Source organism: Cervus canadensis, chromosome 3, assembly GCF_019320065.1.
Source record: "Cervus canadensis isolate Bull #8, Minnesota chromosome 3, ASM1932006v1, whole genome shotgun sequence".
In the NCBI taxonomy this organism is placed as follows: Eukaryota; Metazoa; Chordata; class Mammalia; order Artiodactyla; family Cervidae; genus Cervus; species Cervus canadensis.
Window position 1 is genome coordinate 34,522,708 of NC_057388.1, and position 27,598 is coordinate 34,550,305.

The following is a 27,598-nucleotide window of genomic DNA, read 5'->3' on the forward strand; positions in this document are numbered from 1 at the left end:
TCCCTTTTCTGGGGGATCTTCCTGACCCACGGATCAAACCCAGGGTTCCCACATTGCAGGCAGATTCTTTACTGTCTGTGCCACCAGGGTATATATTTATATTTAAAGCATATGTATGTTCATATCTGTATATATTTCTTTAACTCTTTCTGAAAGTAAAGAATAGTGAAATAAGTATTAATATTTTAAGAAAAAACTTTCTTTCAAATGTTGAAAAACTGATGCCAGATTGCCTATTAGAAATATTACTAACTTAAAATATATTGAGCAGTGTATTAAAGTGCCTATTTCTTCATGTTCTCTTCCAATTATAGTAGTATAGATTTTTTCTAAATCATTGCTGGTAGTTCCCTGGTATTCTAGTGGTTAGGATTCTGGGCTATCACCGCCATGGCCTAGGTTCAGTCCCTGGCCGGGAACTGAGATCCTGCAAGCAGAGTGGTGCAGCAAATAAATAAGTAAAAACAAACAAACCAAAAAATATATTGCTGCTTTGGTAGATAGAGGACACCTTCAATACTTCTTTAGTTTACAATGACTTCATTACTAGTGCATATTATTGGTTTTTATCTATTTATGGTTATTTTTCTCTTTTTCTTTTGTGACTTCTCTCTTTGAATGTATATTAAATGATATGCATCTAAGGCCCAACATCCTGTCCACCTTTAGAGTAAACCAAGGACAATAGCCCTAGAACACAGACTAGTCAACCTAGAGCAGCAGTAATTCCCTCACACAGTAGTAGGTAAACCTGAGTGTTGACGTGTCTCCTGCACCGGGATAATAATATAATTTTGGCAATGCACTTGAAACTCACAGTCACTCTGGCAGGTTGCCACACTTGTAGCATTATATACAGGCATGCCTTCAGTCACGCCTGTGCAAGGAACTCAGGAGGCATTAGGGAGTTTCTTTCATCCTTTGAGAATTTTTATCCTAGTTCTGTTATAAATCAAAGTGAAGAAAATTTCAACTCAGTTGTCATTCTTGTCCATATTTGAACTTGAATCAGTTCTTTGTAGGCTGGCCTACCCATCACTTTTCAGGACCAAAACTTATTTTCTATGAGAAATTATCTCCCTGCTATATTCTACTTAGCTTAGGTGAGCTGATCCCATATAAAACAATTTATGTGACCAAAGCTGACCAATCACAGAACTTATCTCTGACTTCCCGATTGGTCCAGAATGAGGACGTGTCCCAGTAAGAGCAAATTTGAGCTTATCTTAGATTCTGCTGGAGGGAGGCCTTTCTTGTTTGGGGTAGCTGAGAAAGTAGGATGTAACCTTGAAATTGCTCAGGGTCTCCTTGCCATCAGAAGAAAAACGGCTTATGTGAAGCTGAAGCCAACACGTAGAACAAAACTCAGTTGGGGAAAGTTCAGATGTCATAGCTTAAATAGTTGAATCTAGCTTTACATACGTTTTCCAGCTAAGTGAACAGATATACATGCTTTTCTCTTCAAGCCGTGTTGGGCTTTTAAAATCAATACTGAAAGATTCTTGACTGATACAAATTCATGTTATTTGTCCCTTTTTCTTTTGGAGAATACTTTTTTAAATTGGTTTGTAAGAATTCTCTTTAAATTATGTTTATGGTGCTTTTTGACAGAGTTTTGATATCTTACTTTCTTACATTTTTACTCAGTTAAGTTTAACCTTTACTTTCTTCCTGCATGACTGCACGTTTATAAAATCATAATACATCTACTTATTTCACCTATTTTTAAAATTTTAATTCTCACCTGCAATACACAGTGAATTCCCATATTTTTGCTGGTCTATCTTTGTTTCATTGCTTTCCTTATCTTTTAAGATAGTACCATACTCATATTGATCATATTATCTTTCAACACATCTTAAACTTTTTGTCCCTCAATAATTTTTCATACTGTTATTATAGTGTCTGAATAAAATTTAAGAATCATTTTACCATGTTCCTTATATTAATATTTGTATTTGATTTAAATTGTATTAAATATGCAAATTAATTGATAGTAATTTCCATTTTTATAACATTAAACTTTTCTACTTAAGAGTATAGCATATCTCAGGTGTTATTTAAATTTCCTCAGTTATATTTTGCAGTATTTCCCAAAGAGACATATTTTCTTTTAATTTTTCCCCAAGAAACTCTATAGTGTTTAATCTTATAAATTAATTTTTTCCTTTATAATGTATTACTATGTATTGTGAATATATTAGAAAACTATGGGTTCTGGCATATCTTTTTATAAGGAATGCTAATAATCTCATATTAGTCTTTGAAGTGAAGTGAAGTCGCTCAGTCGTGTCTGACTCTTTTCAAGCCCATGGACTACAGCCTCCCAGGCTCCTCTGTCCATGGGATTTTCCAGGCAAGAGTGCTGGAGTGGGTTGCCATTTCCTTCTCCAGGGGATCTTCCCGACTCAGGGATTGAACCTGGGTCTCCTGCATTGCAGGCGGATGCTTTACCTTCTAAGCCACCAGGGAAGCCCTATAATTAACTAAATTGTTTGGGATAAATTGGTTAGTGAGTTGTACTTCTGTAAGTCTTAATGATTTGCCTCATCTTTTCCAGTATAGACAACTTTTTTCTCTTAGTGAATTGGCTAATATTTCTGATAAGATGCTATGTATTGCTGGTAATTAATATACCTGTTTTACTTCTGAAATTAATGGAAATACTTCAAGACTCTCCAATAATGTGATGACTGTAGGTGTATATGTACACATATGATTTATATATTGTTAAAAGTTAAACCAATGCATATTATAGTTTTTAAAAGTTTATATGAAAAAACATTAATTCCATTCAGGCAATGCCAAAGAGAAAGTGGTTAGGAATATTCCAGTGACAAGAACTAGGATCAAGGTGTTTATAGGGAAGACATGAAAGCAAAGCAATTAGTTGATTGGCTGTAGCTTATCCCCTGGAGAAGGAAATGGCAACCCACTCCAGTATCCTTGCCTGGAAAATATCGTGGACAGAGGAGCCTGGTGGGCTGCAGTCCATGGGGTCGCAAAGAGTCAGGCACGACTGAGCGAATAACACTTACTAAGCAATTGCATTATTTGAGAAGGCCTAACTGGGTGTTAGCTCTTCCTGACCTTGAGGCATTTGCAGCAATTGACTTTGGCTTAGGTTTCAGTTTGCTTGCATGGGCTACCAAGATATTAGAGTAACTTCAGTCTAATGGCCTCCTTGTTTGATTACTTTAACAATATATGCATCCATTTTAAATTCACATCATATGCAGCATGGTTGGATTGACAGGAAAAGTTTTACTTAAGTCAGAGCAGCAAACATGATTTTCTACAGGGGACAGATATCTAACCAAAAGTTATGTGGGCACTTAAGTAAACTGGATCATGCCCTGTTTACCTAAAGAAGCCACAGCTATTCAGTATTGAAATTGTCAGATATTCTGGCTAAATCAGGAATCCCAGTTTTTGTGTATAAAAGTTGGCAAATGTTTAAGAATAGGCAAGATTATGTTGTGGTAATGAACAACTGAAAATTCTAATGACTTAAAACCACAAAGTTTATTTCCTGTGCATCCAGCATGACATCACAGGGTCCCTGCAGCTGTGCGACACGTCTGCCACAGCTCATACTCACCTGAGGCTGATTGAGTTGCAGCAGAGATCAAGAGCACGGCAAAGTATCTAGTAGTCCTAGAAGCCAAAATCAGTAATGCTTCACATACTACGGTACAGTCACACAACCAAGACTAGTATCTCTGAAGGTAGGAATTATAATTCTTCCCACAAATAATTCGGTCTACAGTAACTACTTCATAAAGTATCTGAACACAAGTGGTATAAACAAAACTTGTCAGCAAATGACATTTGACTTTGTGGCCATCTTGTAAACTTTATTTCACACTCCTCAGTTTTAAATTTTGGTTCTAAATTTGTGTGACTGATTGTCTTCAATTCCCTGATCCCCAAAATACAATTGATTCAGTGAATTAGAGCTATAAGCCTTCCAATATTTACTGAAAAACTGAAGAAGCAGAACTCCACAACAGCTTTTGGTGGTCTTGTGTAAGAATCATTGAACCATAAATCTTGAGTAATCATTTAACAAAAACTAGAATTAAAATTCTTTTCTGAATGTCAAGACAAACACACAGTCTCATGTTTTATCCTACAAACTCTTAAACTTGCCTAAAAATCTAAAGTTAGGTTTCTAAGGTATATTTATATCTAGCTGTTATATAAGCTAGATACATAAACTTAAAAATCCATTTCTTTAATCAAACAATAACCTGAAAAAATAGCAAACACATTTCAAAAAAATTCCATTAATTTCATCACTAGTCAGTGTCTCTTATTAAATGTTCAATAAGGTATTCCTATTTGTCTGAAAATGTTTCTTGAACTAATATAGTTTTTCCAAAAAATTATTTAAACAACCATAATGGACAAAGAAATCCTCTCTCTATATGAAAGTGAAAGTTTCTCAGTCATGTCTGACTCTTTGCAACACCATGGACTCTAGAGTCCATGGGATTCTCCAGGCCAGAATACTGGAGTGGGTAGCCTTTCACTTCTCCAGGAGATGTTCCCAAGGATTGAACCCAGGTCTACCACATTGCAGGTGGATTCTTTACCAGCTTCCCTACAAGGGAAGCTCAAGAACACTGGAATGGGTAGCCTATCCCTTCTCTAGCGGATCTTCCCAACCCAGGAATTGAACTGGGGTCTCCTGCATTGCAGGTGGATTCTTTACCAATTGAGCTATGAGGGAAGCCCGCTCTATCTATATATGCCTTTTCAAAGAAAGACTTCTCAGAGCTGCAGGAATGCTGTCAGTGGGCTGCATTCAGCTGCAAGCTTCTTCAGGGTTGCTTCAACTGCAATCGACCACTTACCCAAGGTTATGTTTCTTCCACAGCTATCTATCTCCAATGACTGATTGATTTGGGAATATGTCAGTCAGCCTGGGTTCAGAAGATAGAAGAAACTCACATCTTGGCCTAACTCAGTACAATTCTAGTGTGTTAGTTCCAGAGTTCCCTCTGGGATTAGCTAAGACACGTTAGTGGATGCACAGCCTCTGCTTTTGTCAGATTCAACTGGTGTCCCTCCCTTCTTCCCTTTCTTTCTTTTTTTTCCCTTCTTCCCTTTCAAAACTCTAAATACAGAAAGAATTCCCTAGTAAGCCTCCCATAGGCTAAAATCTGCTTCAGAGTTTGCCATCAAGACAACCCAACCAAAGATTGTCTTTGAATATCCTTTCATTGCATGTTGCTATAGTACAGAAAACAGGAGAAAAAGTCAGAAATTTTAAATATCTAGACTGTAATATTCACAGAATAAAAACTCTAATGAAATTTTAAAATTAAAATACAATTTTTCTAGAGAATGAAAGAAAAACAATCTTAAGGTACTATGATAGTATTAGTAAATATTTTAATCACATGTGTCTATTATATTAACTTTATTTTTATATATTTTATTTTTAAATATTACTTAAAATGCAATTATTATTTTGTGATTAAGTCTGGCATTAATGAATAATTACTATATTGTTCCATGAGCGAATATTCTCTGTAATATTGGCCACGTCTCCCAAATATATGCCATTGATCATTAGAATATATAGTCAAGTGATTGTATTTGAGGAGAGGAATGAGCAGGCTGAATTAGAATACAGACAGGGCAGGGCCATTTTGTTCTAAAATTGTTGTAAATCTTTCAATTTTTAAAAAAATCATTGCATTAAATATTTGGATAAAAACAAACAAAAAAAACAGACAATGGAAATAACAGGGGTGTTTTCTGTTTACTAAGACTTTTTTAATGTCGTAGGCATTTGATTGTATATCTGTCTCATCTAGTTCTCCCTGCGTGCATGCATGCTATGCATGCTAAGTCTCATCAATCATGTCCAACTCTGTGCGACCTCATGGCCTATAGCCCTCCAGGTTCTCTGTCCAAGGGATTCTTCAGGCAAGAATACTGGAGTGGACTTCCATGCCCTTCTCCAGGGCATCTTCCAGACCTGGGAATCGAACTCACATCTGCCTGCATCTCCTGCGCTGCAGGCAGATTCTTTACCCACTGAGCCATCTGGGAAGCATTTCAGTCATTTGTTCCAGGTATCTTATTTAGCAAAATAAAACTCAATTTTGAACCGAAGCAGTCCAAAGAGTGAACAAAGAGTGAACAAAGCCATGGAGATGAACTAATACAAGGCAAACATTTTCTCTTAAATTATTGATTTGTTTTGATATGCATCGTTAATTTATTAAAAACATAGAATTCACTCTGGAAAATGCATGAACAAAACTATCAATAGTAAGATACCACAGATTTGACGTATCAAAAACAAAATATACTTGCCTTGTAGAGCTCAAAGCTTAATAGGGAAACTCATGGTTCCCTGGCAACCCTCTTGTCACTGAGAGTGTCATACACTGATTCATCTAACCACTGATTTTTTATGTCAGTTTCAGTTCAGTTTCATTGCGACCCCATGAACTGCAGCACGCCAGTCTTCCCTGTCCTTCACCTACTCCCCGAGCTTGCTAAGACTCATGTTCATCGAGTTGGTGATGTCATCCAACCATCTCAACCTCTGTTGTCTGCTTCTCCTCCTGCCCTCAATCTTTCCCAGCATCAGGGTAATCTCCAAAGAGTCAGCTCTTTGCCTCAGGTGGCCAAAGTATTGGAATGTCAGCTTCAACATCAGTCCTTCCAGTGAATATTCAGGACTGATTTCCTTTGGAATGCACTGGTTGGATCTCCTTGCTGTCCAAGGGACTCTCAAGAGTCTTCTCCAACACCACAGTTCAAAAGCATCAATTCTTTGGTGCTCAGCTTTCTTTATAGTCCAACTCTCACATACATACATGACCACTGGAAAAATCATAGCTTTGACTAGATGGACCTTTGTTGACAAAGTAATGTCTCTGCTTTTAGGTTGGTCGTAACTTTTCTTCCAAGGAACAAGTGTCTTTTAATTTCATGGCTGCAGTCACCATCTGCAGTGATTTTGGAGCCCCCTGAAATAAAGTCTGTCACTGTTTCCACTGTTTCCCCATCTATTTGCCATGAAGTGATGGGACCAGATGCCATGATCTTAGTTTTCTGAATGTTGAGTTTTAAGTCAATTTTTTCACTCTCCTCTTCCACTTTCAGCAAGAGGCTCTTTAGTTCTTCTTCACTTTCTGCCATAAGGGTGGTGTCATCTGCTTATCTGAGGTTATTGATATTTCTCCCAGCAATCTTGATTCCAGCTTGTGCTTCATTCAGCCTGGCATTTCTCATGAGGTACTCTGAATATAAGTTAAATAAGCAGGGTGACAGTATACAGCCTTGACGAACTCCTTTTACAATTTAGAACCAGTCTGTTGTTCCATGTCTGGTTCTAACTGTTGCTTCTCGACCTGCATATAGATTTCTCAGGAGGTAGGTCAGGTGATCTGGTATTCCCCTCTCTTGAAGAATTTTCCACAGTTTGTTGTGATTCACACAGTCAAAGGCTTTGGCGTAGTCAATAAAGCACAAGTAGATGTTTTTCTGGAATTCTCTTGACTTCTCGATGATCCAATGGATGTTGGCAATTTGATCTCTGGTTCCTCTGCCTTTTCTAAATTCAACTTGAATATCTGGAGGTTCATGGTTCATGTACTGTTGAAGGCTGGCTTGGAGAATTTTGAGCATCACGTTGCTAGCCTGTGAGATGAGTGCAATGTGCGGTAGTTTGAGCATTCTTTGGCATTGGAACGAAAACTGACATTTTCCAGTCCTGTGACCACTGCTGAGTTTTCCAAATTTGCTGACATACTGAGTGCAGCACTTTCACAGCATCATCTTTCAGGATTTGAAATAGCTCAACTGGAATTCCATCACCTCCACTAGCTTTGTTCACAGTGATGCTTCCTAAGGCCCACTTGACTTTGCATTCCAGGATGTCTACCTCTAGATGGGTGATCAGACCATCATGGTTATCTGGGTCATGAAGATCTTTTTTGTATAGTTCTGTGTATTCTTGCCACCCCTTCTTAATATCTTCTGCTTCTGTTAGGTCCATGCCATTCCTGTCCTTTTTTGTGCCTATCTTTGCATGAAATGTTTCCTTGGTATCTCTAATTTTCTTGAAGAGATCGCTAGTCTTTCCATTCTATTGTTTTCATTTCTTTGCATTGATCACTGATTTTTCTATTTAGGTAATTGTAAATATACTTGGATTAAGCTTACATAAGGACACACATTTATAAATTTGAGGACCCTGATGCTGGGAAAAATTGAAGGCACAAGGAGAAGGGGAAAACAGGTTGAGATCGTCGGATGGCATCACTGACTCAATAGACATGAGTCAGGGAGACATGTGATGGACAGGGAGACAGATGGACTCAGGGAGACAGTGATGGACAGAGAAGCCTGGCGTGCTGCTGTTCATGGGGTCGCAAAGGTTCAAACACCACTAGCAACTGAACAGCAACATTAGTTGGAATGACATCTGTTCCCTTAACTAATCATTGCTAATCATGCTCAATAACAGGGGAAAAAAGTAAAAGCTGTTACTTCGTCATTGATAAGCATTCCCTTTCTCAAAGGGAAAAAAAGAATAAAAACCTTCACTGCAAAACAACCCTATGTGGCAGGTGTCAAGTCAAATGCCAAGTATTCTCTGACATATTCCTGAATTATTGATCTAACTCTTCTTTGTTTATGCTATCCTTAGTGAGCAGAAATGTTTGGATACCACTCCTATATGTTTTCAACCTGTGTGATCATATGCCCATGATCAGGCAAAGACTGTCTCCCTTTCCCCACCTAAACAATGTCTCCACTGCATAACCAATACAAATGATCACAAACAGGTGCTTAGTAAGTATTCACTGAATTAATAAATGGTTATTTGATGTCATACCTAGCAATTTTTTCTCCATTACATATTTGCTGATAGACCTTATTGGGGGATCTTGCTAATATAGTTTAGAAGCAGTTTCAGAGATGGCAAATGAGAGTTAAAATGGCATATGCCAATGAAGAATTGTAATCATGTCAGAACCTTCTTTGTGAACAAACTATTGTGTATATAGAAATTTATCCTGAAAATTTTAAGTGATTTTATTATTTCTATGAATGACCTTGGGTTTTAATATTATTGACTGTAATATTATTTGCATTTCATTTGAATTTCAAACAATTTATAATACATTTCATTTTTTTGTTTGGAATATAATATAAACTTGTACTCTTTTATAAATGTTCATTTTAAAGTAGAAACTATAAATATGCTGTCCTATTTTGGTTTTTTCCAACTTCTAAAACTTATTTTTATTTATTCCTTTTTATAAGTGATTGGCATGATTCTTTAGGAATTTTTCAACCAAATTAGAGGCTATTTTTTTCAAGTTAATTGCGTGGTTTCTATTAATATACCATTCTCCACAAAATGTATAAAATGGCTTTAAAGCCAAGAATGCAAAGATAGAATGATATGCTTTTTGCTAAAAGTGCCAGTTGGATATAAAATACATGGTAAAACAAAAACTTGTCAGATTGATTTTAAGACCAGGACTTTTTGTTTAAAAAATTATGAGTTACAGAGATTAGAAGAAAATACTGCTGAATATTTTTTTAATTGCCAGTGTCCTCTGATAAAAATCTCATTATAAAAGGTCTGATTTTAGCCTCCCATGATTTCCATTTAGTTTCTAAAATAGTCAGTCTGGAAATATCAGTGAGTACTTACTTCCAAATGTAAGTTTTGGAGAATTAAACTATAGAAATTGGCCCAATAGCATATTCATTTTTGTACTGATGTAAAATTAAATGGTTACTTTAAAGCTTTATAATTTATGCCTTCATATCTCCATGCCTGGGAAATTTTTATATATATGTTATGCACTGTAATACATTCAAATGATATATATATTTATTTTCAAACCCATTTAGTTCTACTAATTTTGTATTTCTCTACTATCTATAAGCTATTCACCATTCTTTCCTGCATATGTACCTTGGTATTAGTGAAGTTGCTCAGTCGTGTCTGACTCTTTGCAACCGCATGGACTGTAGCCTACCAGGTTCCTCCATCCATGGGATTTTCCAGGCAAGAACACTGGAGTGGGTTGCCATTTCCTTCTCCAGGGGATCTTCCCAACCCAGGGATTGAACCCGGGTCTCCCGCATTGTAGGCAGACGCTTTACCGTCTGAGCCACCAGGAAGACGTAATACCTTGGTATTACATCCACAGTATTTTTATTAAAAAAAGAAAAAGAAAAAGCCACTTACTGACCAAACATACTTGAAGAATATGACTAAACTTTAATAAATTGGGAGAAATGAAATCTATCCCTTTAATTATTCCACAGCACATTACTCTTAGAAGTTTGGAAGTTAATTCATCTGGAATATACACACTAATTATGAGAAAGGAGTTGAAATCTATTATCCCTAGAAGGTGGATGGCAACATACATGACAAACAGAATGAGTTTTAAATTAGCCACAGCTATGGAACTTTGCACAACTTCCTAGCACTTAAGTGTAATTCTTTTATCAAGAAAATGGGCTCTAATGATGAAACCTACCAGAATGGGCTACTATTAAGTTTAAACTTACTAGCACATATACCTGGGCATATTAGCCCAGCAAAATTGTTGGTTTATATGCTTTTCATTTCTTTCCCTTCCTCTCTTTTCCTTGGTAATATGTTGGTACTTAAGAATGTGATCTCTGTTTAGAATATATACAGATAAATGTAGCTCTGTCACTTAATAGCTCTAATAACTGAGAAAAGATATTCAACTCCTCTTTTTAAAACTTTTCTCATTTGTAAATTGGGGATAACATATCAGTACTTACTTCATAGGGCTTTCCTGCATATTAAAGGAGTTAAAACATGAATGAGTAATGTCGCTCATAGTAAAGTTTCTGTAGTTATAAATATTCTTTACTGTGAATCAGATCATGTACTCCTTAATGCCAAATTCAGACTTAAATTGAAGAAAGTAGGGAAAACCACTAGACCACTCAGGTATGGCCTAAATCAAATCCCTTATGATTATACAGTGGAAGTGAGAAATAGATTTAGGGGATTAGATCTGATAGGCAGAGTGCCTGAAGAACTATAGACGGAGGTTCGTGACATTTTAAAGGAGGCAGGAGTCAAGACATCCCCAAGAAAAAGAAATGGCAAAAAGGCAAAATGGTTGTCTGAGGAGGTTTTACAAATAGCTGTGAAAAGAAGGAAAGTGAAAAGCAAAGGAGAAAGGGAAAATATACCCATTTGAATGCAGAGTTTCAAGGGATAGCAAGGAGAGATAAGAAAGCCTTTCTCAGTGATCAATGCAAAGAAATAGAGGAAAACAATAGAATGGGAAAGACTAGAGATCTCTTCAAGAAAATTAGATACCAAGGGAACATTTCATGCAAAGACGGGCACAATAAAGGACAGAAATGGTAGGAACCTAACAGAAGCAGAAGATTTTAAGAAGAGGTGGCAAAAATACACAGAAGAGCTGTACAAAAAAGATCTTTATGACCCAGATAATCACAATGGCATGATTACTCACCTAGAGCCAGATATCCTGGAATGCAAAGTCAAGTGGGCCTTAGGAAGTATCACTGTGAACAAAACTAGTGGAGGTGACAGAATTCCAGTTGAGCTATTTCAAATCCTGAAAGACAGTGCTGTGAAATTGCTGTACTCAATATGCCAGCAAATTTGGAAAACTCAGCAGTGACCACAGGACTGGAGAAGGTCAGTTTTCATTCCAATGCCAAAGAATGCTCAAACTACTGCACATTGCACTCATCTCACAGGCTAGCAAGGTGATGCTCAAAATTCTTCAAGCCAACCTTCAACAGTACATGAACCATGAACCTCCAGATGTTCAAGTTGAATTTAGAAAAGGCAGAGGAACCAGAGATCAAATTGCCAACATCCGTTGGATCATTGAGAAATCAAGAGAATTCCAGAAAAACATCTACTTGTGCTTTATTGACTACGCCAAAGCCTTTGACTGTGTGGATCACAACAAACTGTGGAAAATTCTTCAAGAGATGGGAATACCAGACCACCTGACCTGCCTCCTGAGAAATCTATATGCAGGTCGAGAAGCAACAGTTAGAACCAGACATGGAACAACAGACTGGTTCTAAATTGTAAAAGGAGTTCGTCAAGGCTGTATACTGTCACCCTGCTTATTTAACTTATATGCAGAGTACCTCATGAGAAATGCCAGGCTGAATGAAGCACAAGCTGGAATCAAGATTGCCGGGAGAAATATCAATAACCTCAGATAAGCAGATGACACCACCCTTATGGCAGAAAGTGAAGAAGAACTAAAGAGCCTCTTGCTGAAAGTGGAAGAGGAGAGTGAAAAAATTGACTTAAAACTCAACATTCAGAAAACTAAGATCATGGCATCTGGTCCCATCACTTCATGGCAAATAGATGGGGAAACAGTGGAAACAGTGACAGACTTTATTTCAGGGGGCTCCAAAATCACTGCAGATGGTGACTGCAGCCATGAAATTAAAAGACACTTGTTCCTTGGAAGAAAAGTTATGACCAACCTAAAGCATATTAAAAAGCAGAGACATTCTTTGCCAACAAAGGTCCATCTAGTCAAAGCTGTGATTTTTCCAGTGGTCATGTATGGATGTGAGAGTTGGACTATAAAGAAAGCTGAGCACCAAAGATTGATGCTTTTGAACTGTGGTGTTGGAGAAGACTCTTGAGAGTCCCTTGGACAGCAAGGAGATCCAACCAGTGCATTCCAAAGAAATCAGTCCTGAATATTCTTTGGAAGGACTGATGCTGAAGCTGAAACTCCAATACTTTGGCCACCTGATGTGAAGAACTGACTCATTGGAAAAGACCCTGATACTGGGAATGATAGACTGTGGGAAGAGAAGGGGACTACAGAGGATGAGATGGTTGGATGGCATCACTGACTTTATGGACATGAGTTTGAGTAAACTCTGGGAGTTGGTGATGAACAGGGAGGCCTGGTGTGCTGCAGTCCATGGGTTCACAAAGAGTTGGACACGACTGAGTGATTGAACTGAACTTAACTGAATACCTAGAAATAGAAGATATGATTTTCAATAATATTTACCAATGGCCTCATTTTTTCATACCTGTAGTGGGTTAAAGAGTGTGATCAAAAAAAAATTTGTGTCAAATTAGAACCTCATAATGTGATCTTATTTGGAAAGAGGGTCTTTACTAATGTAGCTACGTTAATGTTCAAGATGAGATCACACTGGATTAGGATGTGCCCAAAATCCAAGGAGAATGTTCTTAAAGGAGACAAGAAGGATACACATGAACAGAGTAAAGAAGGTGATACTAGCAGAGAAACAGGGATTGGAGTGGTGTGTGTACAAGTCAAGGAATGCTAAAGATCACTGGCAACTTCCAGAAACTAGAAGAGAGATATTGAATAGTTTCTGCACGTCAGTAATGAGGAATATAAAGTATACCATGTGAGAAGTTCAAATACTTGTCACCGTCATGCCCTTGTTGTTTTTGTTTAGTTGATAAATCATGTCTGACTCTTTTGCAACCCTATGGTCTGTAGCCTGCCAGGCTCCTCTGTCTATGGGATTCTCCAGGCAAGAATACTGGAGTGGGTTGCCATTTCCTTCTCCAGGGTATCTCCCTGACCCAGGGATAGGACCCATGGTTCTTGCCGCATCTCCTGCATTGCAGGCAGATTCTTTACCACTGGGTCCACTAGGGAAGCACTTTTATGTCCTTTGACTAAGCCCTGTAAGCTTTGGAGAGTAGTGTAGAATCAACTTCAAAGCATTAATCATCTCACTTGGAATACTCAGATTATCATTTATGGACAAGTGTGAATATTGCTGCTGGATTCATTGAGTCAAGATGACTGACTACTCTATTTAGAAGATTATATTTCCTACATCTGGAAATGTGTCTATCTAGAAGAATTTGAATAAATCTAATCTGAATCCCACTGATTTTTGTCACATTATTAGGAATAAGTGGAAACAACACTCAGTTGTGGATGTGTCTGGTGGTGAAAGTAAAATCCGATGCTGTTAAGGAATATTACTGCATAGGAGCCTGGAATGTTAGGTCCATGAATCAATGTAAATTGGATGTGGTCAAGCAGGAAATGTCAAGAGATGACAAGTTGATTCCATTGACCTCTTAGGAATCAGTGAACTAAAATGGACAGGAATGGGTGAATTTAATTTAGGTCACCATTATATCTACTACTGTGGGCAAGAACCTCTTAGAAGAAATGGAATATCCCTCATAATCAACAAAACAGTCTGAAATGCAGTACTTGGGTACAACCTCAAAAATGACAGAATGATCTTGATTTGTTTCCAAGGCAAACCATTCAACATCACAGTAATTAAAGTCTGTACCCAAACCACTGATGCCAAAGAAGCTGAAGTTGATCAGTTCTGTGAAGACCTACAAAACCTATAAGACCTACTAGATCTAACACCAAAAAAGATATCCTATTCATCATAGGGGATTGAAATGTAAAAGTAGTAAGTCAAGAGATACCTTGAGTAAGAGGCAAGTTTGGCTCTGGAGTACAAAATAAAGCAGTCTTACTATATAAGGTTGCAAGAAAAAAAGCTCTGAAACTTCATCATAAAGTGGGTGGAGACTAGAGTTAGTATCAATTTCAAAGCAGTTGGCTAGATTTCTCAGTGGTTATTACATTTAGTGGGAAATTAGTGTTGTAGGATTGGAATTTGTGAAAATTATGTCAATTAGTTTTCATCTCAATTATAGCATGGCTAGGAAAAGAAATTCAGAAATCATTTGATGACAGCTGTATCTTTATAATAGAGATTTGGATTTATTTTAGAGGTCATTTGATGCCTTTGTTTCTGTTACATCTGCTCAATTGCATTTGGTTGCTTATTTGAAAAATCAACAAATTGCTTGCATGACTGTAGTATTGTTCAAAACAATGTGAAAAATACATCACCAAATTATAGCACTAATAACTGTCAGCAATAACTGGCATAAACCCGTTAGTCATCATGACTATTTCAAAACATTTGTTTATTTACAAATCAGTTCAAAATATAGGTGATTAACAGTGAAATGAACTATGTGAGGAATAGTCTTCTGCTCATTAAACAAAGTAAATTGTGTCATAAATAAACCTTAAAATATGAAATATACCATATCAAAACTTTAAAGGAAATGAAAGTTTTAAATGGTTTAAATAAATTGTGATCTCCTTATCATCTAATTCTAGATTGAATTGGCTACATGCATGAATCTTCCTAATGTGCAAAATTCTAATTAAACAGATAATTTGGAAATCACAGGTCATTTATGAAAGGAATACAACCAAAAAAGAGGTTGTATTATTAGTAAATATCTATGGGAATAAGATTCCAGTTGTCTTGGGTAATTCTGGTGGTATACACACAAAATCAGACTTTGTGAAAGAAATACAAACTTTGTGAAAGAGCTATTATATTCTCCATGCGATAGTGAAAAACCACAACTCCAAAACACTATTCTGAATGATATCATAGCATCAATGAATTGTGGATCCAGACTAAGGAATTCTGCAAAAGCTGGAGTTTATGTCTGACCTGTTTAACATTAATTTTTATCATAGGGACACAATAAATACATTTTTAACTTAAGAGTCCATATGTTGAACTTAACTACAGTAGCTAGTTGAAGTGTAATTTTGCCTGTGATAGCTGCAAATAATTAACTTATCCACAGTTCAAGATTAATACATTATGAAAAAGGAAATATGTATATTAGTATCTGTTTCTGAGATGTATCTAATGACTTTAATTTGAACATGCACATATATTCTTCACAATCTTAATTTATTTTAGTGTGCTATACCAAAAAAATAAAGAATCATGCAATACATTTCTTTGCATTAAATATAACAATCTGATTGTTAATGTCTCCCAGAGAAGTGAGTTGCTTTATCATTTTAAACTTTAGTATATTTTAATCTACTGTTCTAAAAATTAGATGAAATAGTTAAAATTATCTGCTATTTATGTGAAGATGGTATTGAACAACTGTATGACATCTGGACACTTAGCTGGCAGGAAAGTCACAGATTACAGGCCAGTATTTGCACTCACATGACAGAACAGCTGGCTGAGACTTGTCAGCAACCCTGAGGTCAGCCATCTGATCTAGGACAGCTCCTGGGCTCTAGACCCTGGCACCATATATGGCACTACTCTCAGAAAAAGACTCAAAAATCCATGAACAGAGGAGCTTGGCTGGCTACAGTCCATGGAGTCGCAAAAAGTCAGACATGACTGAGCAAGATGACGACAACGAACTCTTCATATTCTCTAGATCTCATGTCCTTTTTTTTTTTCCTCACCTCAACCCATTGTCTGTTCTGAAAATGAAACAACTTTCATTTTACAAAAAAATTTTAGTATCACCCTCATTAAATTCTAGAACCGAACACCTATGCTAATGTTTGATATAATATTAGAATTTCTCATTAATATTATAAGACAACAAAATGGTGGGTTTATGAATTGGAAAAGAGAGATGATACTGCCATTATTTCATATAGCCACCTACACAAAAACACCCCCTCATAAATAGTTAATAAGAGTATCCAAAAATGACAATCAGTACCAGACCAACTTACAAAAATTAATAACTCTCCTCTAGATTAGCAATAACATATGTGAGATTATAAAATAGAAAAGTTCACAATGGCAGTGGAAAACTTTTAAGTATTTAGGAATCAACCTAACAAGATGCAGAAAATCATTACACTCTATACATGAAAAAATGGCAAAAATTAGAAAAAGGTTAATATCAAGTGTTAGCAAGGATTTATGGAATATAGTTATCAGTGTTTAGCAAAATTATGAGTGCAATTACCCAGTGATTCTGTGATCTTATTTAGGTATATATGGTTTTATCAGTTTTAGGTTAGGTAATCCTCTGGTAAAAAAATACTTTCAAAATATCAAACCAACACTGCTTTGTTCTTATATTATTTATCCATTATGGATCTTGTGGAGGGTTTTCTAGATATTACCCTCATGTCTGGATATAGACTGACCAAGAAATAAAATCTGCAATATTACTGGTTGATGTAGCAGATGAAAAAGTGTCTTGGAGGGATTCAATGTTTGGGCCAGAACTGACATGTCACTCTGTCACATTATCCCACTCCATTATTTGCCCCAAGGGCAGAGAGCCAGAAATATTTCATAAGTATTATGGTAACCACAATTTGCCCTTCTGGTCATTTGGCCCACTCTCCTTCTTACTGGCAAGCTACACTCAGTCCAAATTTGCATCTACTCATGGGCATCAAGCTCAAAGTCCAGAATCTCTGGGTGATGTGTGATCAAGCCCACACATGTCTCTTCTCAACTGGGAGACATAAAAATATTTTCTGCCTCCCGCGCTGCCAATATAGTCAGGTAGAACAAATAGTCACATGAAATGCTCTTATTCACAAAGGGTGGGGGGTGGGGAGGGCAGGGAATGAAACAGATGTAGCAGCTGTTCTCGGTCCATTGCAGTTCTGAAATATATAAGGTGAGCAAGTTAAAGACGAATGAGCTCTTACCAAAATGGTAGTAAAATTCTCACATGGTATCACATGGGCGCTTTGTTCAGTAAGCTTATCGTGGCATTGTTTGTGGTTGTGGCAGTTGGAATAACCTAGAAGAAATCGCTGGGGAAATGGAAAAGTATCATAATGATTGATGTTCACTAGAGAATGCAACACTAGTAGAAGTAAGAAATTAAATACTGGACAATAGCACAGACATAGCTCAAAAAGTGGTGCATGAATAAAGTAGATAAATACTTATGTGAATTTTCAAGAACCAGAAATTTTAAAATTATTTTCCAATAATTTGTTAATTTTAGGGACGTATAGCAAACATATCAAAGAAAATGCCTAAGTAGAAAGTAGAACAAGAGTGGGGATCAGAGAAAAAGAGAAAAATGAAATGAGATCAAATGAAACCAGAGCAGCCTTGCTCTGATTGCTAATAACAGTGGTCAGTGTCTGTCAAGCTGGCTCACCTCTAATCTGAGCAACAAAAGGTAGAATTAACAAAGAATACGAGAACAACGCAGTTGTACATAATAGGAGATTGCAGTTCACTCATAGCAAAGAGCAAAACAATTTAATAGATATAATGGATTGCGTATACCTACTACACAACTACACAACCACACCTCCTACACTAACTGGAAACGTTATACAGAAAAATTTCTTTAATTTTGTGGAAATTTGATGCAAGAATACAGAATTTTTTTGTCAAATAGTTTTCATATTCAATATTGAGTGATAATATCTAGGATTTCCTTTCCTGAAACTGAGTCCTATAGTTCAACACACTAATTGCTTTAAGACCACAGCCTATATTGGGTTGTTCGTATTTATCAGTTTAGGGCTTTGTTTTGTTTTCCTCAAAAAAGCAGCGAAGCCTCAATGGCTTGGCCAGGCTGCTGGATGGTTTTGGAAATAGGCTTGCTTCTGTAATGAAAGTCTAACTTTACTGACTAGGTCTAGTCCCACAACACATGAGGCATTTATTTAAAGAAGATAGAACATAATTATACACAGGAGAACTTGGGTTTCGGTGCTATGGTTAGAAATGTCTGCTGGAAAATTTGACGCTAATGTGAGAGTAGAAAGCATACAAAGATCAGGAAATTGTATAAAAATTATGATTATTTATATTTATGGTTTTTCTGCCTCCCTCCCCCTCCCCCTCTCCCTCTCCACTCTCTCCACTCTTCTTTTTACTTGCAATTATGTGATAATGTTCTGTAGAAGTCAGTAGTCTAAGGAGCACTCAGTTGTTTAGCTATATACCTATGAGTAGAATTACTGAATCAAATGGCAAATTTCATGCTTAAATTTTGAGACTAATGATTTTTTGGCACTCTGACCTCATAGCCACTCTGTGTGTGAGGGGGGGTGGCGGGGATAGAGATGTAACAAAAGGTAGCATTTAAGAAACTATCTGATCATTTAGAGCAAATAATCTTTACCTTTTCTCTATTACTCAAAAACTCTTTTGGTATATTTAAAAGTGGAGTGTGGGGGAAAAAAGTGATTTTAAATCCTAATTTATTTTTCATTAAGCAGATTTAAAATGGTTTCTATTTTCCAATTTGAAAATTTTGAGATCTAATTTTTACTTTTAGCTTCATTTGATATTCTGAAATGTATCTTTATGCAGTTAATGATAGGTTTATTTACTCTTTTAGAAAGGTTTTAAAGCATTTTATAAAATAATAGGTTTATTCAAGCTTAAACAGCAAAACTTTAGAGGTATATTCTTTAGGAATAAACATATAACCACTTCCTTATATTCTGCTCCTTTTCATTAAAGATTGTAAAAATGCACATGGTAAAAATAAAACCAACATATTAGGCATTAGTTCAAAATAATGAATTACTTAAATAATGATTATCCTTTAGTGAGTTTTATTAGGAAGAACTTGATTCCCTTTATTTTTAGTTCTGGTTGTTCAGAGATTCCTATTCTGCATGATATATCTATGAAAAGCCTTCCCATTCTTTTACTTTATATGATAATTACCTTAAAAATAGAGAATATTAACTATTTTAAAACCAAGTTTATGATACAATTAAATTGCTTCAAAACACAATTTTATTATTAATTAGCATTATTATTAATTTATGATTAAATTTTTATGATAGCACTACAGAGTAGAGAAAAATCTATGTTTATATTACACTTTGCTAAATCTAAAGATAACAGACAATTTTATTTGCCTGGGGGTTATAATTTAAGTATCACATCTATATGGCCCAGAATTTACCCTAATTTCTCTCTAGTCACAGTGCTACTTTTTGTATTTTAAGAGCTTGTTTTAAGGTCCACAAGTAAGGTACAGCATAATGACTATAGTTAATAATACTATAATATTAATATGGTTTCCATATTTGAAATTTGCTAAGAGAGTAGATCTTAAAAGTCCTCATCACAAGAAAAAAACATTCTGTAACAATGTGGTGTCTATATGTGTGCTCAGTTGTGTCCAGCTCTTTGTGACCTATGGACTGTAACTATGGACTATAACTGCCAGGCTCCTCTGTCCATGGAAATTTCCAGGCAAGAATACTGGAGTGGGTGGCCATTTCCTCCTCCAGGGTATCTTCCCAACTCAGGGATTAAATCCATGTCTCCTATATTGGCAGGCAGATTCTTTACTACTGAGTCACCTGAAAAGCCCCATATGTGCTGACAGATCTTAACATTATGGTGATCATCTTAAAATATATACAAATTCTGAAGCATTATTCTGTATACCTGAAACTAATATAGTGCTATATTGAAATTATATCCCAGTTTTTTAAAAAGTTCCCTAAATAGACTGATGATAAAAATCTTCAATATATTAAAGGAAAAATTCATGCCTAAAATAGTATGTATACTAAACTTTCTGTAAAAATGGGACAAATAATATATGTGCATAAAGAAACAGGAAGGCTATACATATGAATCATACAGAAGTTACTAGGAGCAGTTATGTGTAGGAGTTGGGTAGACAGTGTTTATATGGAGGGAAGACATGGATGAATGGAAAAGTTTTCAGTTCATCTTTTTATAGTTTATTGGTTTTGAACCCTGTGAATATATTGCCTGGTCAAAATTATCTTTCATTTGTTGTAAGCTGTTCAAAAAGCCCACATTTTCAAAGTCAAACTTTATACCAGATAATGCAATTATGAAAAGGTCATTCTTAAAGAGAATATCTATTAGAAAATATATAGGAATTATATAGGAAAACTTGTCATAAACCTTACATGTTCATTGGTTTTCTTCTCCCCCAAATTCCCTAATAAAAGCTCATTTTATTCACTTCATGATTACTGTGTCTTGTGTAATTTTAGCATAAGATGGGTTTTCCATATGACATTAACATAAACTTTTAGGTTGACTAGGAAACCCAAATGCAGATCTGAATTACAAACCTCAGTCATTTTCTAAGCAGGAAAGACAAGGTGTGCCACATTCTAGAAACAGAAAGGCTGAGTTTACTATAAATGAAATGACTCATTCTTCCCTGTTGCTTTTGTCCTTCTGAGTAATTTGGATGACTCACTAAAAGGAGATCAAAGTTGGATTTTGTAGGCTTACCACACAGTATTGTCACTTGACTATACTGGGACAGTGGCTATCAATAAGTAAGCAAGGGAACTCCCTTTCTGCCATACACATGCACACACATATACACACACAGAACAGCATTCAGACTTTCTTCCTTTCAGCATACTTTGCTTCATTGCACTTCACAAATACTAAGTATTTTACAAATTGAAGGTTTGTAGCAACCCTGTGCAGAGCAAGTCTATTGGGGCCATTTTTTCCAACTGCATCTGCCCCTTTGGTGTCTCTATTTCACATTCTGGTAATTCTCATCATATTTCAAGCTTTAAAAAAAAATATTCATTCATTTTTGGCTGTGCTGGGTCTTCACTGCTGTGTGGACTATTCTCTAGTTGCAGCGAGCAGGGGCTACTGTTCGTTGCAGTACCCGGGCTCCTCACTGCAGTGGCTTCTCTTGTGCCCCACAGGCTCTAGGGGACACGGGCTGTAGTAGTTGTAGTACATGAGCTCGGTAGATGCACTTCCTGGGTCCAGAGCTCAGGCTCAGTATTGCGGTGCACGGACTTAGTTATTCCGTGGCATGTGGGATCTTCCCAGACCAGGAGTAAAACCCATGTCCTCTGCATTGGCAGGCGGATTCTTTACCACTGAGTCTAGGGAAGCCCTCAGACTCTTTTTCATTATTATTATGTTTGTTATGGTGATCGGTAACCAGTGATCTTTGATGTTGCAATTGCAAAAAGATTACTAGTTGAAGGCTCAAATGATGGTTAAAACACTTTTAAGATATGTATACTTTTTTCCTTCGGACATAATGCTATCACACACTTACTGAAAGTGAAAGTGAAGTCGCTCAGTTGTGTTCGACTCTTTGCGACCCCATGGACTGTAGCCTACCAGGCTCCTCCGTCCATGGGATTTTCCAGGCAAGAGTACTGGAGTGGGTTGCCATTTCCTTCTCCAGGGGATCTTCCCGACCCAGGGATCAAACCCGGGTGTCCTGAGTTGTAGGCAGACATTTTTACCATCTGAGTCACCAGGGAAATTGCTAGTGGTTATCACACACTTACTAGACTATGGCATAATGTAACCATAATTTATATGTACTGAGAAATGTAAAAATTCATGTGTGATTCACTTTACTACAGTGGTCTGGAAACAAACTTGTAGCAGCTCCCAGGTCTGCCTTATGCACTTACTTTGAATTGCATAGGAAGGAACCAGTTTTTTTTCTTGAAATTGATGCCAAAAGCTGTTTCTCTAGACAGATGCCAGATCAAATCTCAGAGATAGAGTTTTGGGTGAATATGTTGTTGTTCAATTGCTAAGTCATGTCTGACTCTTTGTGACCCCATGGACTGCAGTGCTTAAGACTTCCCTGTCCTTCACTGTCAACCAGAATTTGTCCAAATTTACATCCATTGAGTTAGTGATGCCATCCAAATCTCATTATCTGCCATCCCCTTCTCCTGCTCTCAATCTTTCCCAGCATCAGGGTCTTTTTCTAGTGAGTCAGCTCTTCATATCAGGTGGCCAAAGTATTGGAGCTTCAGCTTCAGCATCAGTCCTTCCAATGAATATTCAGTGTTGATTTCCTTTAGGATTGACTGGTTTGATATCCTTGCTGTTCAAGGGACTCTCAAGAGTCTTCTCCAACACCACAATTCAAAAACATCAGTTCTTCAGTGCTCATCCTTTCTTATAGTCCAACACTTAGATCTGTACATGACTCCTGGAAAAACCATAGCTTTGATTATGCAGACATTTGTTGGCAAAGTGATGTCTCTGTTTTTTAATATGATGTCTAGATTTGCCATAGCTTTCCTCCCAAGGAACAAGCATCTTTTCATTTCATGGCTGCAGTTACAGTCTACAGTGATTTGGGAGACCAAGAGAAAATATCTGCCACTGTTTCCATTTTTTCCTCATGTATTTGCATGAAGTGATGGGACCAGATTCCATGATCCTGGCTTTTTGAATGTTGAGTTTTAAGCCAGCTTTTTTACTCTCCTTTTTAACGTTCATCAAGAAGCTCTTTAGTTCCTCTTCTCTTTCTGCCATGAGGGTAGTATCATCTGCACATTTGAGGTTATTGATATTTTTCTCAGCAATCTTGATTCCATCTTGTGCTTCACCCAGTCTGGCATTTTGGATGATGTACTCTGCATATAAGTTAAATAAGCAGGGTGAAAATATATAGCCTTGACATACTCCTTTCCCAATTTGGAACTAGTCTGTTGTTCCATGTCTGGTTCCAACTGTTGCTTCTTGACTTGCATGTAGATTTCTCAGGAGACAGGTAAGGTGGTCTGCTATTCTCATCTCTTGAAGAATTTTCCAGTTTGTTGTGATCCATGCACAGTCTTCACTATAGTCAACAAAGCAGAGGTAGATGTTTTTCTGGGATTCTCTTGCTTTTTCTATGATCCAGTGGATGTTGGCAATTTGATTTCTTGTTCCTCTGCCTTTCCTAAATCCGACTTGCACATCTGGAAGTTCTCAGTTCATATACTGTTGAAGCCTAATTTGAAGAATTTTGAGCATTACCTTGCTAGCATGTGAAATGAGTGCTGTTGTATTGTAGTTTGTACATTCTTTGGCATTGCCCTTCTTTGTGATTGGAATGAAAAGAACTTTTCCAGTCCTGTGGCTACTGCTGAGTTTTCCAGATTTGCTGGCATATTAAGTGTAGCATTTTTACAGCATCATCTTTTAGGATTTGAAAAAGTTCAGCTAGAGTTCCATCACCTTGCCTAGCTTTATTTGTAGTAATGCTTCTTAAGGCCCTCTTGACTTCACACTCTAGGATGTTTGGCTCTCAGTGAGTGACCACACCATCATGGTTATCCAGGTCATTAAGACCTTTCCTGTACAGTTTTTTTTTTTTTTTTGGTGTATTCTTGCTACCTCTTCTCAATCTTTTCTGCTTCTGTTAGATCCTTTCTGGTTCTGTCCTTTATTGTGCCCATCTTTGCATGAAATGTTTCCTTGGTATCTCCAATTTTTTTGAAGAGATCTCCATTCTTTTCTAGTCTGTTGTTTTCCTCTATTTCTTTTCATTGTTCAGTTAAGAAGGCTTTCTTACCTCTCTTTGTTATTCATTGGAACTCTGCTTTCAGCTGGGTATATCTTTGCCTTCCTCCTTTACCTTTTGCTTTCTCATTTTCTCAGCTATTTGTAAGGCCTCCTTAGACAACCATTTTATCTTCTTGCATTTCTTTCTCTTTGGAATGGTTTTGATCACTGCCTTCTGTACAGTGCCATGAAACTCCATCCATAGTTCTTCAGGCATCCTATTAACTCTAATCCCTTGAATCTATTCATCACCTGTACTGTATAATCATAAGATTTAGGTCATACCTGAATGGCCTAGTGGTTTTCCCTACTTTTTTCAATTTAAATCTGTATTTTGCAATACAGAGCTCATGATCTAAACCGAAGTTAGCTCCAAGCCTTGTTTTTGTTAATAGTACAGGGCTTCTCCTTCTTCGACTGCAAAGAATATAATCAATCTGATGTCAATATAGACCATCTGGTGATGTCCATGTGTAGAGTCATTTCTTGTGTTGTGGGAAGAGAGTGTTTGCTATGACCAGTGTGTTTTCTTGGCAAAACTCTGTTAGCCTTTGCCTTGCTTCATTTTGTACTCTAAGGCCAGACTTGCCTGTTACTCCTGGTATCTCTTGACTTCCTACTTTTGCATTCCAATCCCCTATGATGAAAAGGACATTTTTTTGCGGTGTTAGTCTAGAACATCTTCTAGGTCTTCATAGAATCATTCAACTTCTTTGACATCAGTGTTTGGGTCATAAACTAGGATTGCTGGGATGCTGGATGACTCTCCTAGGAAGCAAATTGAGATCATTCTGTTGTTTTTGAGATTGCACCCAAGTACTGCATTTTTGACTCTTTTTTTTCGAATGCAAGGGCTACTCCATTTCTTCTAATGGTTTCTTGCCCACAATAGTAGATTTAATGGTCATGTGAATTAAGTTCACCCATTCCTGTCCATTTGAGTTCACTGAATGCTAAAATGTTGATGCTCACTCCTGCCATCTCCTGATTGACCATGTCCAATTTACCTTGATTCATGGACCTAACATTCCAGGTTCCTACACGATATTGTTCTTTAGAGGATTGGATTTGATTGCTTTGCCAGGCAAAGGGAAATAGAGTGGACTCCTGCCAAAAAAAAATTGTGTCCCAACTGTGGAGGAATTGATGAGGGTTTTTCATAGTGTCTCTGACAAGATTAGAATATGTGCAGGCCTTGCACTCCCTTAATCTCACCTCCTAATCTTCATGAGATTCTCCAGCCCCTCTAATCTTGCCTCAAGTGATTTCCTGGGTGTTCCTCCCTTGACTAGGATCTGTTCAAATCTTCCCTTTGAAACTCAGGAAAGGTCATGGAGACTGGAGTCTCACCTACAAAAAATGGGAGACAAAAGTGTCTCCCTCCCCACAGGACCCCACTTGGTTTCAGAATTAAATAAATTATGTATAATTATTGCTACAATAGAGCACAAACATCTATACCAAACTACTTTAATGTGGAGATCCCAGTACAATGAGTTTAGGTTACCTAACTGTGAATTGTGGTTTCCAAAACAAAAATGGGGTTTAAGCACTTCCAGATGTCAGTCATGAAACTCAGAAAATTAAAGCAATCAATAATTTTCTTTGTCTAGTTTTAGTTATAAATACAATTATGAAATATATTGAAAATCTGAAGATTGATTCTGTATTTCAGTGACAAAATTTTAAATGTTATGTGACTTAAACTGTTCACCAAATTTGAAGATTAATGTGTCTCTACTGTAAAATCCAAATACAAAATTGTAAATAGTAACTTAAATATTTACCCCTAGCTCTTCAATATTGTGAGTTGCTTTACTGTAAAATTAATATGGAATATTTTATTACTTATACAAATGCTTTACTGGTGACCTTTTATATAATCTGGACATAAATTGTAAGACAGAAAATGTTGCTAAGGATTGTGTCTTTGCTGCAGTAAAGAAGAGTGTCCTATCTAGTTTTAAGCAAGCATTGCAGCAACTATAGAAAACTAATGAAATCAATGAAACTTCAAGTTTAAAACATTACTTCTAAATAGAATATAAGTTGTATAATAAAATAGTATGTATCTATATACCATTCAAAAGAAGTAGAGTTCATATTTTAACTAAAACATTCAATTATTAACAATAAACCTGGAAAAGGGTTTATTAAAACTTTGCTCTTTAATTACAGAGATTGAATTTTGCTTAAGTATACACAAAAATAGAATGATCCTGAGACAATTACCATTAACAGATGTTGTGCGAGCAATTTGTTTTTAACAGGCATCAGCAGGAAGGAGAAACTATTAACTCTACCAAAGCTAACATTTACTTCACTCCAGAACACACACAACTGGATTTTTAAGCCTTGTCTATGTACAGAATATCAAACACCTGCTAGTTATCCTAAATAGGAAAAAAAAAAAATCAGATTTTTTTTCTGGAAAAATGTTAAAAAAAAATGATTCATAAAGAAAAAAAAAGTGAATTAACTATGTTGAAAATAATAATGTATAAAGTTTATTTGCTAACAGCCATCATTCCCCAATCCTTTTCTTTCTCTTTTTCCCTATTCAAACTACTGAACTTGAAAATTAAGATCTTCTTGTTTTTTTGCTACAATCCTACAGAACCCCAGTCTTGTTTGTGGCGGCAGTGGACCCTGACAAAAATGATCAATTTCCCAAACACTCTTGTATCTAACAGTCTACATAGTTCCGGTCAATGAAATATAAGAAGTCTATTGAATGGCAACTCTGAGAGAAGTATCTTGCGTAAGTTTGTGATGAAAGGATTAAAAACTTGTTTCTTTTTTTCTCTGAATGAAATGTTAGAGTCCAGTAGTTCTTTTAAAGCAAACTTTAGGTTGATAAAGCAGTGAGTTGAAAAGAGATAGGCAGTCATCCTATTAACCCTGTACTTCCTAGCTCTAGCCTTCTCTGATCTCATGTAATATTGTATTGTTTTCTGTTGGATGTGGCTAAATCTGACATTAATACGGAGTTCCTGTACTTATCCATAATGCCTGTACCTTTATTGTCAGGGAACATTTAACAGGAGGATTCCTGCATGCTGTTTTCTATTTCTCATAAATCCTCTGTTCCTTATCAGTTCCTGGCAACAAGAACGAGTGAAACAGCACGCAGTTCTCAGGACTGAGATCATGGGAAAGGGTATCTGCTTGGATTCCTTTCAGTAACTCCCTTCAGTGACTCTTTTCTGCGTCAGCGACCTTGTATATATTAGACTATCCATATTGTGACTATTGATAAAATTTCATCCTGTGTAATAGCCGAGTAATCATCTTACTAAAGATACATAAGCCTGCATTTCTGCTAATAAAGCACCCTTGCTCCATCAGAGCTTGGGTCCCCATGTCTTTCTTTCTCCCTCTCCCCCGCCTCCCTCTGGCTCTCTCTTTCACTTTCTTATCATCCACTCTGGACCACCAGGTTCTG